This window comes from Dendroctonus ponderosae, unplaced genomic scaffold, assembly GCF_020466585.1.
Source record: "Dendroctonus ponderosae isolate FM_Combo_2020 unplaced genomic scaffold, Dpon_F_20191213v2 Dpon_F_20191213_6, whole genome shotgun sequence".
Taxonomy (NCBI): domain Eukaryota; kingdom Metazoa; phylum Arthropoda; class Insecta; order Coleoptera; family Curculionidae; genus Dendroctonus; species Dendroctonus ponderosae.
The window spans coordinates 13,246,942-13,255,885 of record NW_026018814.1 but is presented as its reverse complement, the minus strand read 5'-3'; the positions used below and the strand labels follow the sequence as shown (position 1 = coordinate 13,255,885).

The 8,944-nt window shown below is 34.7% G+C and overlaps 1 long non-coding RNA gene across 1 annotated transcript; it reads left to right on the top strand.

The window, feature by feature from the left end:
• The first annotated feature begins 1,359 nt into the window (after positions 1 to 1,359).
• Positions 1,360 to 2,507, top strand: LOC125504891. The gene is made up of 2 exons (XR_007281777.1): positions 1,360 to 1,487; positions 2,015 to 2,507. It is a non-coding gene; the product is annotated as an uncharacterized LOC125504891 (long non-coding RNA).
• The last annotated feature ends 6,437 nt before the right edge of the window (positions 2,508 to 8,944 follow it).

The window sequence follows — 8,944 nt, the reverse complement described above, 5'->3', positions numbered from 1 at the left end:
GAGTTAAGTAAGTTAACGCTTAACCGGTTGTTTCAAAATGGTCATATTTTAAGGGGATAAACACGTAAAAACTTGATAAAAGATTCACAATTATACAGAGTGTGTAAGAAAATATGCAGCTGAGAGAATGATGCAGCCCCTTTTCGAGCTTTACAAGATGGTGTGTATGAAAATTTATGAAACCGTCATCCGCTTTTGTTCTTCGTGTGGGCCGAAAAATAAACAACATTTTCTTGCATTTGCTATGATTTAGGAGATATTCGATTGGTCCTTTTTGAATGAGTCACCCTGTATATCCGGTCATTGTTTAACCGTTTAACCCAAAACTTTTTGTTTTGACTTAAAATTACCAATTAAAATTGAAACCCCTCGAAATACTTCGGCCATAATTAAACTTTTCAATATTCTTGCACTATCATTGTAAATTCATTATTTGCAAGCAAACATAACGAGACTTCGTTTGCGAAATTCATCAGGATATCGATTGCTATCGTTTTCGTAATGGGGACAAAAAGTGATTAAAGTAATGGCCGCTCTAAAAGGCATGAAAAGCCGTTTACATGAAAATTTATGATAGGTAAGTCGGTTATAACTCACTCTCGTTCAGTGGTGAATAATTTCATTAATATAGTGTGAAGCGCATGCGCCGTTTACGGTTTCACTGAAAACAATCAAGAAGCTGAATCTACACTGTACCACTCAATTTTGCATTTTTTCTCTAAAGGTGAGAATCATCAGTTAACAATTAGCTCCTTAATAAATTATTTAGATGTGCAAGTTGAACTAGTCATTAAAAAATTAGCCGGTAATGGTTTGAGTCATCACTCGTCAAATTACATAGTGAAACCATCTCGAATCTAAAAAAGAAATTTCATGTAAATATATGCGGTTAATCTTAATACCGTATCCTTGATGAGGCCAGATAAACGCCAATTAGTATTTACATTTTTATTAACATGGATCTTATTTAGCACTCCCGTTGACTTTCACGAAAAGGTTTAATGAGATTTTTAGCACTCACATCATACTCGCTCTAATGATTGAAATATTGTCAGTCACGCCAGAATATTGAAAACGCCGATTGAACGATCAGCTATATGAAGTTGCACAAAATGCAGTTTGAGTTTTGTTCGGAATTAGACTCTAACTACAAAATTATTAAATATAAATTACTAAATAAATAAAATAAAAATAAAAAAAATAAATTACTAAATATCTGTTGGTTTCTCAAATTGAAATGTTGAGAACTTTAATTACAGTGAATTTTAACAACATAGTTATTTCCATCAATTCAATACTGATTGTTAAAAAGTTTTTTTCTTGTAGTGCAGAGTTATATGACCACTTACGCAGACCACTGTGTATTTTAATCAATAACTGTCGATGCAGCATTTAATTACTATATAAGCTGCGCATTCGACATGAGGAAATTAGTCTTAAGTTAGCAGTTAAGGTGGTTAGTTCGCTGTTGAAAGAATCTATTTTTGGTTTGTAAAAATAAACGTTTTTTAAAAACTAAGTTTTTACGTCCAGAAACAAAATTGCAGCATGGAAATATTTTAAAGCTGAGTAGTTTATAATGATGTGTATTCATATAAGCCGTTGTTCTTTCTGTTAAGTTGAATTAAACATTTTAAGTGCATCCAAAAGTATAAGCGTAGTAATTTTACAGCACTATTCATAGTCCGTAGCATTGCGTTTTCTTCACACAACAAATTTAAGTTGAACGAAGCAGAATATTTGGGAGTCATTCAAAATACTACTTTCCATTAATGGAAACATAATGGCGTACAACAAACAATAGCTGTAAAATTACCCAGAAACAAATTAAAAAGTTCTTGTGTAAAAACTGAGACAAATGCTTTACGAAACTGTAAAAAACGTGTATATTTCCTGTCCCATTGTGATAGGGGGCACATAAACTGGTGGAAAAATGTATCATATATATTAAAAGCCACTTAATTTTATCATCGAAAAGTGTCAATTACACTTGGGTAATTTAACATGTTCCCAGGTTTTTGGCAGTTGTTCGGCTGCTATTATCGAAGCATGTACCTGCCCGCAATAATTGCCATTGACAAGGATAGTAGTTTCCGATACGGAGGAAATGAGGAAATAAATGCTGGTGTCGTTTGAATTAGGAAGTTCATTAATATGTATTTATTACATTTTAAACGGGCCGAGGTAAAATGTTACTGTTATTTATTAATTTATCCACGAAATTTTAGGGCACCACCCATGCTCTACTTATAACTGTCCACATGTCAAAAAAGCTCTTTATCCTTTATCGGAATTTGCCTCTTTTACGTACTCTTTAATTAGCAGGGTAAAATCAACCATTCCTAAAAAGCTTTGATGGTTTGAAGCTACAGACTTGGAAAAAGGTGTAAAAGTAAGGATTTGTCAATTATCTAGGAAGCATGAAGCGAAAACCCAAATGTTTAAATGAAACCTGCTCTTTGACCAATGGCAGGGCCGCATATAGAAAATAAAAAATAAGTAAAATATGTTGTTGCATTTATTTGAAAAATGTGAATATCCAATTATGCGGGAACCATTTGTGAATTCTGTGCTGAAGTAAAAAGACACATTAAGTAATTCATATATGTAAAATTTAAGAGTGACTACTTTCCATCATGTTAAGAATCCGTTCTCCGTCAACAACTTCTTGCTAAACGGAACGATCTGCAGTCTCTTTAGCTGTAGAAAAGTGATCTGAATGTATCAAAAAACATGTTCTTTGATAAATCCGTTTTTATTTTTCAATGAAAATATCTTGCATTTTATGTCTATACAGGGTTTTAAAAACTCCTAGTGTAAGATCAATTAGCGTTCAGCAAAATGTTCCAAAAAGTTCAGTGCACGAGGGGTTAAAGAAACAACAACTTCATCCGTTTCATTATCAGAAGGTTCAGGCTTTAGGTGAGTATTTTTTTCACAATTTTAGTTCCGGTTTTAGGTGAGTGTTTTTTTTTTCACTATTTTTTCTTCACTGTCTAAATGTCCAAAGGAACTTTAAGCCACAGTCGCAGAACGGTTACACTAATTATGAATAATCAGTGAGAAGACACGTTAATGTGCATATGGAAATTACTAAAACATTCTTCATTATAGCCATGTTATTTTTTTTTTGATGGATTTATATCAAATATTTCGTAAACGGAATTAATGCAAAAAAGTATAATAATTGTCAGATACCTGTAATGTGGGAAAAAGAGGGAGACCAATAAATCGTTTATATTTCTAGAATTCCATAGAAATTCCAAAGTATATTTGTAGAGGAAAATTGTATTTTAACTCTTTTTTCATCAAAGATACTAAATAAAAAGCAAATTATAAATGTCGCTACAAAAGATTACCTAACCGTAAACGGAAATTAACGCTGTTTCAAATGTTGGTTAATGTGTGTGAAAATTATCCTTTAAAATCAAAAAAATTAATTCTACTGTGATAAACAATGTTAAATATATTCGAGAATACAATAATATGTAACAATACAGCCAGCAATTGAATAAAATTGTGATCTTCGTTGCGCCGCCATGTATGTTGGCCTAATGATAATTTTTAATTTTTAATTTACGAACAAACGTTGATCTGTAGGTAGCGTTTCTTACGGTATTTTAGTAACATTTGCCTTTCTCATTGACTTAACACCATATACGCCTTTTCGTTTTGTGCGTCATTATTTAGTCGCTCTTATCTATAATTTCTGCAAAATCTCAAGTATCTACCTATAGTAATTTTCGTGCTATAAATATATTTGGAACTCGAGGAGATTTGCATTTAACAGCAAATTTGATATGTATCGCCGCCACTGAATTTGATGGTCAACTCACCAGTCGCATAACAGGTATACGAGAACAACAACAAAAGAAGAACAAAAAAGAACAAGATCACATCCAGTCCTGTAATGGCTTCTTTATAATTTACAGTTTGCCGAGGTATTATATTACGAGGGTTCTGGTCGATAGCGCGGCTTTTATAGCAGAAGCCACTCTTATTAAGTTTTTATTTGTTGACATTACTGCCGAATGAATTAGAACCAGTTCTGCGGATCGGCAGACTTGTTGGACATTTTAAAGTCTTTGGGAAAAAACGTGCAATGTTGTGTACCACGAGTGACGACATTTAAATGATCTCAAACTCTCGTAATTTTCTCAAGTTTTTCGAACGAGTCGGCCAGAGGTAATACACAAGCTGTGCAGCAGCAATAAATTCTGTCACGTTGTTACTTGTCTACGTGTCGACAATTAATTTATTATTGAACTGAAGAAACTGCATGCTATTTTTCATTTGAAGGATTGTTGTTGATCATTTTATTGTTATAATTTCAGAATCAAATAGGTTCTCCTCTTATTGCCAGGAAAGTCGACAATCAATTACTAATAGTTGGAAATAAATATTTTATATTTTTTGAGTGTTGAAAAAGTTTCATTATTTTACATATTGGTTTTTGTGTACTTGTCATAGTGTGCAAGGTTGAAGGTTTTGCAGTCGCAGGAAATGGTCCAAATTAAATGAATAATACTTATCAAGTTAACACAATACAGCGTGATTGAAAACTGGCGTCATTACTTTTAAGAGGTTATTGAAGTTTACTTAGAAGGCACAGAGAAGTTTTTAGAGTTTTCGTCTCATTTCTCAAAAATATTGGCTACTCAAGATGCACCTTCAACTTTCTTCTTAAGCAACATTTTAGAGTAGTTCGATGATAATGTGACAAAAGTTCAAATAAAACATTGCAAAGTTTCTCAGGAGTTTATACACAGTTTCGTTTCGGAAAAATTATTTAATAAAAAAATTATGATTCCATAGTTTTAAGAAGAATCAGCATCTGGGTAAATATTTTTGGCAACTATTTTGGAGTTACAGCGTATCTGTGGTTAGTTTTTAAACTATGCTCTTAAAAACTTAAAACAGATAACCATTTGATTTTTGAAACCATACTGAATGCAGTAGGTATTCAGAAACAATGTTTAATACACCCGGTATAAGTAAGTATAGATCTTGAGAGGTTCAGGAACACCCAGGACCGGTTTTATACCTATCAGCTCTCATTAGCTGGGTTCGACCTGAAAATAACACTTTCAAAACTAGTACATTAATTAATTTAATTAAATTAATTTTGCCCTTGTCGGTTCTGGGGGTGCCTAGGATTAGCACATCTTATGCCAAAAGTTCCAGGGTTCTTCGAAACTTCTTTTAAGTTGAAATGCCCACATTTAAGTAGGTGGCTGCTCCTCTACTAATGCTGCTGGATACATAATGCCCTTCCTGTTATTATTTGCTCATAATAAATCATTCATTTAATCAACGAGGCGTTTCTTTATGAGTTCTTGATTTGTACATTCGACAATTTCTTTGAAATTAGTTGAATTTTGCATATTCTGTAGTTGCCATTATAGGACATTCTTAAATTGACTTCAACATTACTTCAAATTTCATACCTGCTTCTCAGTTTAGTTTTGGATCATATTGGCTTGGATATTTTCATACACTTAGGGACAGGTATCAATGACTCTCTTAATTATTCAAACCAGACTTTACTGCTTTATAACTTGTTTCTATCAAATTATCGAATGTTAATTTGTCTGCTGCAGATTCTGCCACACAATCAGTAGGCACGCAAAGCTTTTATAAATGCTTCTAAAAACAAATTCTTATCTGTCAGCATAGAAAACCGAACAGTTCGGCAGCATACGAGTAACAACTCGACCATGAACAGCTTAATACTTCTGTGCTTAATCTGGTTCTTCGAATACAATAGTAGTTATAATTACTTGCAGATCTTTTCTGAGACGCGTGCGACCAAATTAATTTACGTGGGAAAATTGCGTTAGAAGCAGCGATGCTTAAAACACCGGTTAGATTTACTGAAAATGCGAAGACTCCTTAAATGAAGGAAACAGCATTCTCATCTACACCATCAACCATCCTATAGGTACATATAATGTGGGAAAGAGCCAAATCCGAATATAGTTGAGTGAAATATTGATAGACGCGTTTCTTAGAATATCATGTTTCAAGAATATCTTGTCACTTTCCCTAAGTAGGCAATTAATCGGTAATGTCCTTTCGGCCATACCGACTTTCAGCCTGATGCCATTCTCAAACAATGTAACTACCAGCGATGTAACATTAGCCAAGGCAAAGCGCCATCTTACTTCCCTACCTGAGGAGTGCGGAGGCACCAGTGGAATGTCTTATTAGCATAAATAACCGCCCTATCTCCCAAATAATTATAAACGTTTATCAGCGGCTATTAAAAGAAAAGCCTACCCAATAAAACACCAACTTTACATCTTTTATAAAGTCGGGTAAAGCCGTTTTATTTCGAAGTTTTATGAGTATTTCATCGGAACGCTATGAACTTGAGTGCTTTCACTGTTTTACTTGTTACGATGCTTTGTTTGAGTATATTTTTTCAGGTCCTTTTGCTTTAGGTACGTTTGCTATCAGATGTATTTGAATAGGTTCAGGTAAATCAACTTTTAATTGATTTTATTCATCAACTCATACTTTTGATGAAATACTAAAGTTACAGGGTCTATCATACTCATACACTTCCTGATTAGCTAATTGGTCAATGCTCAACGTTTCGCTTCTAATTCCTATAACCTCTCAATGTGACAAATTGTGATTTGTTTCTCCTTTATACTGGAGCAGTTTTTAAAGGGTTACGCATTACCTACTTGATTTGTTGGAATTGCTTGTAGCTTTCGACTTTCCATAGCAATTGCCGTGCAGGAGAGCACCATATACAGATTTGTTTCTGCATGTGCAAGAAAATTGCACATCTTGTCAAATGCTTCAAAACTATTACAAATCGAGATGCCTACATTACTCTAACTATTTACCTGTCAACAGTTCTTCGTTGCCCATGGACTTCCGGCTTTAGCTCTGGAGCCAATTCAACTTTGTACGTACAAAGCTTCAAATCTTTTGTTAACATTCGATGCACAGTGGTTGTGGAAACACCAATTTCCGGAGCTCTATGCCGAATTGATGTGGTTGGGCTTTCCTCGACATTGGCACGTACTGTTGCAATATTTTCAGTCGAGCGACCAGGACGAACGCGTCTTTCTATTTCACTTCATTAACAGACCCAGTTTGCTGAAATTTCTTCATTAATTTTCTCACAGTGGCTTCAGTTGGAGCATTCCGATGGCCCATAGTGGTACGCATTCTGCGAACTGTGGCTGAAAAACTTCCACCTCTTTGATAATAATTTTTCACAAAGAGAATTTGTTGTGGTGTAATGAGCCACTCCATCTTATTTAACCTCTTGGTGTCTACTAAGGAACGACGGCGTTTTTTTAATGTTAAATCATGATAAATGGTGCTCAATTCAAAACCGGAACTTCTTATTGGAACACCCTTTATAACACGAACTCATTGTTTAAAAAGAATAAAAAGAAGTTGCACATGGATGCCAACGAACGGTCTGATAGGAAAGGAAATCGACTATGTGCTTGCCCACAGCAAAAAAAAATCCAAGATGTTACGCACTGTAACGTAACACGAGTAGCGACCACATAATTGTGGGGCATACAGTAACCATCGGCAAGCAGCTTCAAAGAAGAAATCGAATGCTTAAGAAAAAAAAACAATAAGACTGATGAGAGCAGACATGAAGGATATAAAAGAGCTATTGAAGAAATCATAAACACAAACTTATCCAACATGGGAAGCAACAATGATGAAATAGAGAACTAAATAGAAAACTAATAGAAGCAATGCAGAAATCCATGGTGAAAATAAATCAGAATATACCAAGCGGAACGGGGAATAAAACAACCATAAATGAAAGAACGGCTCTAATGGAAAAAAGGCGACAAGAACCAAAGATGGCAAAATATCTACAGTAGGGTACTCCGAAAATTAGCAGAAGTATGAGAGAAAACTAAAACAGAAAACAAGAAGAACGCTTCAACGAAGTAATTGAAAATAATAAAGGTATGAAGTGCCTAAAGCAAAGCTTAGTGAAAAACAAGTATACGCACTACGCCATAAAGAAAGGATCATTAACCACAACCGAGATAGTATCTTGCGTATAATAGAGGAATTCTATACAGACCTATAAGAAAATAAAACATTTCCTGAAAACGAAGCAAACGACAGAACGAGAATTTGACACGTTGTATCAGAAGATATTCTTTACATTGAAAATGAAGACGTGAGAAAGGTCTGGAATAGCGCAAAGTCAAGACATGCCTACGGGCCAAGACCATATATCTATGGATATAATCCGAGAGGGCGGCGAAAATGTACTGGAAGAAGTTACTGCTCTGCTCAATAAATGCATGATAAGCGGAAGCGTGCCCCGAGAGTGAAAAACAGCGCATGCGATGCTACTACACAAAAAAGCAGATAATACCAAGATGGAAAATTACCGACCCATCAGTCTGATGTTACACCTACTCAAACTCAGAACGCTCAATTCGGCAAATATAGGAAGCGATCATAACCTTTCAGTCGGAAGAATTAGATTGAAAATTCGAATACGGTAACAACCAAGACTCGTGATGTCAACACAGACACTCAATATTGAGCTGCTATGGGACCCCACGCACCTATGCAAAACCAGATTTAGAAAAAATCGAAGAAAACCTGATTTTAAATACTAACAATATCAATCTAGCTTTGGAAAGAATCAAGAATAATATCAATAATTCCGCAATGGAGGCACTTGGCCAACGAAACATAAAATTGGACCAATTAATCAACCGCAAGACACCATGTTTCCGTCCAGAAATCAAGGAGCAGTCCGAAAAAAGGAAAACCCTATCTAAAATATTGTACTCTGCGAACCGCAGAATTATATACTTAACGAATATAAGCAAGGATCAAAACTGAGGAATTATTCAGAAAAAGAAAAACGATCACTGGGAAATGTTCTCCAAACGTCTGGAAGATGATTTCTACGGACTTCAAAAGTAGATAT